The sequence below is a fragment of the Lepisosteus platostomus genome, chromosome 5 (genome assembly GCF_059453375.1).
Source record: "Lepisosteus platostomus isolate fLepPlt1 chromosome 5, fLepPlt1.hap1, whole genome shotgun sequence".
Lineage (NCBI taxonomy): Eukaryota > Metazoa > Chordata > Actinopteri > Semionotiformes > Lepisosteidae > Lepisosteus > Lepisosteus platostomus.
This window is the reverse complement of record NC_142615.1, coordinates 10,539,941-10,549,117: the sequence shown is the minus strand read 5'-3', so window position 1 is coordinate 10,549,117 and position 9,177 is coordinate 10,539,941. Positions and strand designations below refer to the sequence as shown.

Sequence of the window (9,177 nt, the reverse complement as noted above, 5' to 3'; positions counted from 1 at the left end):
GCTGAAGCCCCACTGCCTGGTGTGGACGGTAGCTGTGCATGTTGCAGCAGAATTGTGCATGTGAGATCAAGGGGGCATGTCATGTGTTTCAGCACTTCACTCCATTCAGTAGCACATGATTCCCCGAGTTCTTTGGAAGACCTGTGGACCGATCTTTCACGATGAAGAATTCCTTAAGAAGAATAGATCTCGGCCCACCATCCCAATGCCTCCGTCTCAAAACAGCAACCTCCCACTGCCCTTAGTCTGCAAGGCAGTCCTTTCAAGAGCGATGACAACGCCGGGACCTTCGTTGCCTATTGTACGAGCTTAACTTTTGTGCTCATCAATTCAACGCTCTTTCCATCAACTCATCTTGTCTTTTGACGCTTCGTGTTTTGCGCTCCTTTGACTATCGGCATATCGGGTGACTGCAAACACTGAAGTTCTTGCTTACGGAGTGTGGAACATTGTTTTCAAGTGATCGCTGTTCTGTCATGTTGACGCCGAGTGAATCTTTCTTTGGCAACATGGGCAGGCTGACAGCAGTGCGAGCGAAAGTAATGGCAAATTTCTTGACTTATTTCTGAATGTGAATGTTCTTTAGAAAAGGGATGCGGCGTTGCTTCTCGCCCGTGTAAAGGTCACTCATTCCAGACGTGGTTATGAGCGAACAGTTGCCGCAAGTGTTTGAAAAGAGCAAGAGAGGAAGCAGCCCTGCCCCGTGTGAGGATCAAACTCAGGCCCTTCAGATGACGAGACTGACGCACTACCAATTACGCCAACAAGCCCAGCTGCAGTACACACACCGGAAAGTTTGCCTCACATGGATTTCAGTCGCCCATTCCCTAATCTTTAGACGCCCTCTGCTGAATGTTGCATTTGCCTTTTGATCTCACCGATACATTTTTGGTCTGTTTCTGTTGCGAGTCCGTCTTTCAGATCTCACCTAGCACAAGTCTCTGTGGCTGAAGTGGCCTCTCTGCTTCAGCATCGTGCCCTCACTCAGCCATTAAAAATGTCACTCGGACTTCTGACATGCTGACATGAAATGCCAAGAGAGAGGGGAGGAGTGACGCTTAAGCCAGAGAGAAGATGAAAAGGGGGCGTGGCTGCGAAACGCTTGACAGCTGCACGATGCTCTCCATGTAAGGCGGGACCACAGGCTAAAGGACACCTTTCGGCACATCAAGCGCTAAGCACACACCTGGAGGATGCGGGAATTGATCCTGCTATCTCCCACATGCAAAGCAAGCGCTGTACCATACAAGCCAACCCCCCTCGCGAGGACTTATGCCTCGGCGTCACCTAGTGCCGCTTGTTCCCCTCTTACCGGGCACAGTTCACTGCCCTTCGTCTGCAAGGCAGTCGTGTAATTGCAGCTTTCTTGACTTATTGATGAAGGTCTGACTGGACGAGCGAATGGCGCCTCTCCCCATCCTCAAGCTCGCTGACAGATTGAAATGGAAAGTGCTGCTGTGGCTCGTTGGTCTAGTGGTATGATTCTCGCTTAGGGTGCGAGAGGTCCCGGGTTCAACTCCCGGACGAGCCCTCGTGTGCTCTTTTCCTCCTCTTCCACAAGACTGGGAACTGATATCCACATCACTTCGCAGCGTCTTCTTATGGCAAACGATGGAATGTGACTAATGACTGAACGAGCCTGGTGAATTCTCATCATGTGGCACAATGAGAGCGTGCAGTCAGCTGTCCAAGGCGGCAACCTCATTGCTCGTTCAAAAGAACACGTACTGAAAACTCATCACCACTGTGTCGTAGATGAGCACCGCGATCGCTTGTTGTCATGCGTCCTTACTTGGGAAATGCAGAAGCAAAAACTGCCCTCTCTCAGCCACCGAAACGTGTGCGGCTCGCCTTGCGCTCTCTGCGCCTCACATATTTGTCGAGCTGTCTGCTCTTCTTTCTGTTGAAGTAATCAAGTTACGGGGCGTCCTGCAGCCTATGATGTTCTCACTGAGAGCTTTCAAGATTTGAAGGAAAACTACGAGCTTGATGGCTCAAGTCGAACGAATGTGATTGTTAAGCAATCGATGATCAAAAGCACGTCTTCTAACAATTCGTGAGAGTATTATCAGCACTGTTTTCACTCGGATATACTTTTCACTTGCTAAGCTGACAAATTGGACGAGAAAATGCCGGAGACGCACTCAGTGCAGACTGAGGTTGGGAAGGAGGTGTGGCCCTTCAACGCTTGACAACTGAAGGACATTCTCTCCGCAACGGAGGAGCACCTGTCAGAAGTCGCAGAAGCTAAACAAGAGCACCGGGCTTCCGGAGATCCAAACTCAGACCTGGAGGATGCGGGCATCGATCCTGCTACCTCTTGCATGCTAAGCAAGCGCTCTACCATTTGAGCTAATCCCCCTCTCTTCATGCGTCTCGGCATCATGTCTTACCGCCTCTGCCCCTCTTACCGGGCACCGCCCACTGCCCTTGGTCTGCAAGGCAGTCCTTTCAAGTGCGATAACGACGCTGAGACCTTCGTTGCCTATTGTACGAGCTGAACTTTTGTGCTCATCAATTCAACGCTCTTTCCATCCACTCATCTTGTCTTTTGACGCTTCGTGTTTTGCGCTCCTTTGACTATCGGCATATCGGGTGACTGCAAACACTGAAGTTCTTGCTTACGGAGTGTGGAACATTGCTTTCAAGTGATCGCTGTTCTGTCATGTTGACGCCGAGTGAATCTTTCTTTGGCAACATGGGCAGGGTGACAGCAGTGCGAGCGAAAGTAATGGCAAATTTCTTGACTTATTTCTGAATGTGAATGTTCTTTAGAAAAGGGATGCGGCGTTGCTTCTCGCCCGTGTAAAGGTCACGCATTCCAGACGTGGTTATGAGCGAACAGTTGCCGCAAGTGTTTGAAAAGAGCAAGAGAGGAAGCAGCCCTGCCCCGTGTGAGGATCAAACTCAGGCCCTTCAGAAGACGAGACTGACGCACTACCAATTACGCCAACAAGCCCAGCTGCAGTACACACACCGGAAAGTTTGCCTCACATGGATTTCAGTCGCCCGTTCCCTAATCTTTAGACGCCCTCTGCTGAATGTTGCATTTGCCTTTTGATCTCACCGATACATTTTTGGTCTGTTTCTGTTGCGAGTCCGTCTTTCAGATCTCACCTAGCACAAGTCTCTGTGGCTGAAGTGGCCTCTCTGCTTCAGCATCGTGCCCTCACTCAGCCATTAAAAATGTCACTCGGACTTCTGACATGCTGACATGAAATGTCAAGAGAGAGGGGCGGAGTGACGCTTAAGCCAGAGAGAAGATGAAAAGGGGGCATGGCTACGAAACGCTTGACAGCTGCACGATGCTCTCCATGTAAGGCGGGACCACAGGCTAAAGGACACCTTTCGGCACATCAAGCTCTAAGCACGCACCTGGAGGATGCGGGAATTGATCCTGCTATCTCCCACATGCAAAGCAAGCGCTGTACCATACAAGCCAACCCCCCTCGCTGGGACTTATGCCTCGGCGTCACCTAGTGCCGCTTGTTCCCCTCTTACCGGGCACAGTTCACTGCCCTTCGTCTGCAAGGCAGTCGTGTAATTGCAGCTTTCTTGACTTATTGATGAAGGTCTGACTGGACGAGCGAATGGCGCCTCTCCCCATCCTCAAGCTCGCTGACAGATTGAAATGGAAAGTGCTGCTGTGGCTCGTTGGTCTAGTGGTATGATTCTCGCTTAGGGTGCGAGAGGTCCCGGGTTCAACTCCCGGACGAGCCCTCGTGTGCTCTTTTCCTCCTCTTCCACAAGACTGGGAACTGATATCCACATCACTTCGCAGCGTCTGCTTATGGCAAACGATGGAATGTGACTAATGACTGAACGAGCCTGGTGAATTCTCATCACGTGGCACAATGAGAGCGTGCAGTCAGCTGTCCAAGGCGGCAACCTCATTGCTCGTTCAAAAGAACACGTACTGAAAACTCATCACCACTGTGTCGTAGATGAGCACCGCGATCGCTTGTTGTCATGCGTCCTTACTTGGGAAATGCAGAAGCAAAAACTGCCCTCTCTCAGCCACCGAAACGTGTGCGGCTCGCCTTGCGCTCTCTGCGCCTCACATATTTGTCGAGCTGTCTGCTCTTCTTTCTGTTGAAGTAATCAAGTTACGGGGCGTCCTGCAGCCTATGATGTTCTCACTGAGAGCTTTCAAGATTTGAAGGAAAACTACGAGCTTGATAAAAGAATCAATTTAATTGTTTCTTGAAAAACGGATCCTTCTAAATATCGGAAGTCCAACGTCTCATGGAAACTGTCTGTGTGACGGTCTAACGTGATAACGTGATAACCACTACACTCTGGAAACGGTGGGAAATTGTGCCCAGTGGCCCAGTGCTGAGCTACGCCAATGCTATTCAGGGGCTATTCAGGGGCCAATGCTATTCGATGTAAATTGAATGCTATTCAACTCGCCAATGCTATTCAGGGGTGGAAAAGGGTGGAGCCGTGTGTGTCTTTTGTTCAAAGACACCCCCATCTCAGAGCCGGAAGTACAGGCCTTCCTCTCGCAGGTCCACAAAGATGTTATTTTTTAAGAAGATCCTGCGAAAGTCGGCCATCCGCCTCTCAGCCCTGCAGTAGGCCAGGCTGAGAGAGAAGCAGTCCTTCACCCTGGCAATGCACAGCCTGACAAGGTCTGGCTTCAGGCCATTGTACATCATGAGGTTCCTCCTCTCCCAGACAGCTGTCCTCGTTAGGCTGAGGAGGAGGTTCACTAAAATGGCGTTAACCCCCCTCTCAGACCCGCGGTACCCAAAGAGGAACAGCTCTTTCCAGGGCACCCCGTCAAGAACAGCTCCTCGAACAGAGCGAAACAGGCCATCCAGCAGATCCGTCAAGTACGCCCTGGCTCGAGCTGGGGGAAGATCTTACCCCAGAACACCTCTGAGACCGGCACTCTGAAGCGTTTCGCCACCATCAGCCTGTAGAACATGCTGGTGGTGAACCCCAGGAGGTCCACCCCACGGTCCCCCCACTTCACCCTCAGCTCCGGCCAGGCCGGGCCTGCTGCCCCGTCTTGTAGATGGAGCTTCTCCAGCCAACTGTCCGGGAGACCGAGTTTGAGCTGCTCGTAATCCTGACGGATCTTACTGACAGGCAGCTCGTCGTCGACCTCTCGCACAGCGTCGACAATAGCCTGGGTGGGCAGAAATCCGTCCTTTACTTCATAAAGAAGATCCTTGACCTTGGATATGCCAGCCTCGTAGAGCTGCCTGTTCCATCGAGACACCAGCAGGGGGTTGAGGAACAGAGGCTGTTCCAGAATCTGGGCCCGGGTCTCCGGCGTGTAGGAGACATGCTGGGACATGAACTACCCCCTCGCCAGCAGGACCTCCCTGTAAAAGGAGGGCAGATGTTTTATCAACCCCGGAGTCAGCCTCACCAGGAGAGTCTCCTGCCCCAAGCCCCCGCAAGTCTCGAGGTAGCTTCCCATACCAATCTTCCAAATGCTGACATTATCCAGGTCAAGGAACTTCTTCACTACTTTCAGCCTAAAGCTTTTCAGCTTCAGGCCTACATCACACAGCTTCAGCCCACCCCTGGAGATTTTCCCAATGAGGGTGTCATGAGTGACCCGCGGAGGCTTCCCCTCCCACACGAATCCCACCACCAGTTGCCTAATCTCATTCTCTACCCGTTCAGGAAGAGGCATCACAGACAGTGGGTACCACAAGAGGGACAGGCACAGTGTGTTAACGAGCAGGACCCTTCCCTTTAGGGTCAGGGACCTGTGTCTCCACCGATTTAATTTGCCCTCATCTTAATGAGCTTCTCCTTCCACAGGAGAAGCCCAGTGGCCTGCTCATCAGCGTTAATGTAGATGCCAAGGACCTTCAGGTGACCCGTCTCAACCCTGAAAGGGTAACCGAAGAGCGGGGCAAGGTCTGCCCTCCCCACCGGCATGACCTCAGACTTCTCCAAGTTTACCTTGGCGCCCGAGGCAGCGCAGTAGGCCTGCACCACCTCTAAAATGGCCGAGATCTCCGCCACCTCTGCCAACGTCAGTCTGGTGTCGTCAGCATATTGGTAGATCAACGAGGTGGCGGTGCCCCCAGGCAAGGTCACTGGAAAGAAGCTCGTGAGGGAACCATTCACCTTGACACAGCTCACGATCCCCTTGTACACGAGCCTCACCCAGGAGATGAAGGCCTCGCCGAAGCCAAAGCTCTTCAAGACCTCAAACAGGAAGGAATGCTCCACCCTGTCGAAGGCCTTCTCCTGGTCCAGTTTCAGGACGTATCCACCCCTCGGCTGCTCCCGCATAAGGTCCACAACATCTCTGATGGAGCACACCGTGTCCGTGATGTCTCTCCACTTGACGCAGTAGGTCTGCGAAGGCGACAGGATCCTGGGCAGAACCTTCCCGAGCCTGAGGGAGAGAACACGAGTTAGTATCTTATAGTCTGTGTTCAACAGACTGATCGGGCGAAAGTTTTTCAAAAGGGAGGGATCCCCCTGCTTTTTGTAGACAAGAGAGATCACCCCCCTTCTCATAGATGGGGTCAGAGCGCCGGTCCTGGCAATCTCCTGGAACACCTCCAGAAGGAGGGGCCCCAGGGACTGCTGAAAGTGTCTGTAGAGCTTGGAGGAGAGCCCGTCCCACCCAGGGCTCTTGTTAGGAGACGAGCCCCGAAGTGCTTCAAGCACTTCCTCCAAGCTCAGCGCACTGTCACAGAGCTCACGATCGCTCTGTGACAGGCGGGTACTCACCCAAGCCAGCATGGCCCAGGTCTGCTGCTCATCCACCACTTCGGCCAGAACAAGGCGCTATAAAAAGAAAACACCTCATTCCTAACGGCCTCGGGGGCAGAGAGCCGCACACCGTCCTCTCCCACCAGCTCCTCGATGAAGGAGCTGCGCTGCCTCTCCTGCTCCAGGCCGAAAAAGAACCTCATGCTCTTCTCGCCCTTGGCAAGATACTGGGCTCTGCTGCGCACCCTGGCTCCTCTCCACTTCTCCTCCTCCAGGGCTTGCAGCTCACCCCTCAGCTCCAGCAAGAGCTCGCAGCCCCCGCCGTGATCTGCCAGGAGCCCGAGCTCTGAGGTGATCCGAGCCCGAAGCTGTCTCTCCCGCCTGGCCTTCTCCCGCCCCCGGGACAGGCCATACTAGATACTGAACTCTTTGATGGCGTACTTGAGATTATCCCACCAGACCAGCTTTTCTGACCTATACAGGGGACACTGCAGCTGCTGCCGGATAAGGTCTTCTATGCCCTGACAGAATGAAGCCTCCCCAGGAGCGCCTTATTAAAGCACCAGAGGCCGGGGCACCGGTCCTCCTGTGCCCCTGCTAGAGAAAAGTGAAGCACAGCATGGTCGCTCAGGGTCATGAACACATAGCGCATCTGGCTCAGGCACGGGAAGAGACTCATGTGCCCCTGCAACAGGTCGATCCGGCTCTGTCTCAAGACACCTTCGACGACCTGCCGCCGAGAAAGGTCCCTCCGCGCACACTAAGCCTGACGCCACGCATCCACGAACCAGTGAGCTTCCGCACTGCGCTCCAGGAAGCTGCGAGCAGCACTGCTCTTAAAGGTCATCCCAACCGCGACATCGAGCGCACTCAGTGCACAGTTAAAATCTCCGACGACCAGCCCTGGCTGCTGAAAGCAGCTCGCCTCCAGCTGCTTGAAGAAGGCGAGCCGCTCAGCTTCCCCATTGGGGGCGTAGATGTTGCTCAGCAGCACGGACTGTCCAGGAAACCCAAGACAGACCTGCAGGGGCTGGCCCTACGTGTCGCGGTGCAGGAGCCTTACGCTCTCGTACACTCCCCTCCTCACCAGCACAGCCACCCCCCTCCTGCACAGGCTGGAGGTGTTGCTGTAAAACAGCTCCCCGTCCCACTGTGCTCGCACCTTCCGGACACACTCCTCGTCCCAGAAGGTCTCCTGGAGGCAGACAACATCCGTCCGCCCCAGCAGAGCTAACACTGCCCCCAGCTTTGCTCAGTCCCTCAGCCCGTTGGCGTTTAAAGAGGCGAAAGTTGCCATCACGCATATGGCCATAAGAGTGAAATTAATTCTCCGGCCCGCGCGACAGTTCCCCCGCCCTTTCTGCCACATTCTCATTGCCAACACTTGCCGCTTCCTCCCCACCTCCTGTCTCCGCCACCGCAGAGACATCAGGGATGGGTCTGCGGACAACTCTTGAACTGGGCTTCAGGTTGGGCTGAGGCCTGACGTGGTGCCACTGGATTCCAGCCTTCGAGGGCCCAGGCGGTTGTACCCCGGCTATCCCACAGCTGGGGAACCGCTGACGGTGATGGTGGTGGTGGTGCTGGTGCCGTCGCCTCCTCCCTCTGCCTCTCTCCCTGCACAGGCTTGGGTGTCAAAAGCCCACTGGTACGCTGAGGGGCAGCCTCTGGTGGTGGTGGTGCCCGTAGGATCTCAGCTGCACCACGCTGCACCGCCGCATGTTGTGGAGCAACCTCCCTCTGCTTCTCTTGCGGCACAGAGTGGGATGCAGCAGGATTGTTAGGGCAACGGGGCGCCTCTGCTGGTGGAGATGCTGGCTGGTCCCCGGCTCCTTTCTGCTGCGCTGTACCCAGGATTGGAGGGGCCTCCTCTGCCTCTCTCCCATCACCGGCTGGGGCGTTGCTGGCTCACTGGGGTCCTGGGGCTCCGCTGCTAGCAACTCTCCATGCTCAGCTGCAGTGGCCACTCGTAGTCCATCTTCAACCCCCTCAGCGTTGCGGGCAGCTGCTCCTGCGGCGGCTGGATCTTCCGGCTCTGGCTCGCAGTTGCAGCTCATGAGCGCATGGAGGCAGTCCGGGCACTTGGCAGCGGTGCATTTCCTGGCGCGATGGCCGGGCTGTCTGCACTCATAGAAGAGGAACTCAGGGCAGTCCTTGGCGATGTGCCCCAAGTCCAGGCAGACATGACACACCCTTTGTTGCTGGTCGTGGAGGACCCTGAAGTACTGCCCCCCCTCTGCCGTGGCGAAGCGGGTGCTGTATGGCAACGAGGCTACATGATCGGGAAAGCGAATCCGAACAAACCTCGTGCCATCAGCAATGGTGGTCCCGGGGTAGTGGCGCATCCTGATGTCCGAAATGACTCTCACCCCCCAGCTACTCAGCTTCTCCTTGATAGTCTAATCTGAGATATATGCCGGGAGGTGGAGGAAGGACACCACTACCTCCTTCCGCTCCAGCCAGCGGCAGTAGCAGGGTGTGCCC

At 54.8% G+C, this 9,177-nt stretch overlaps 2 non-coding genes across 2 annotated transcripts; both read left to right on the top strand.

Annotated features, from left to right (window-relative positions):
• Positions 1-1,459: 1,459 nt before the first annotated feature.
• trnap-agg (transfer RNA proline (anticodon AGG)) lies at positions 1,460-1,531 on the top strand. The gene has a single exon. It is a non-coding gene; the product is annotated as a tRNA-Pro (tRNA).
• Positions 1,532-3,648: 2,117 nt separating this feature from the next.
• Positions 3,649-3,720, top strand: trnap-agg (transfer RNA proline (anticodon AGG)). Its single transcript has one exon. It is a non-coding gene; the product is annotated as a tRNA-Pro (tRNA).
• The last annotated feature ends 5,457 nt before the right edge of the window (positions 3,721-9,177 follow it).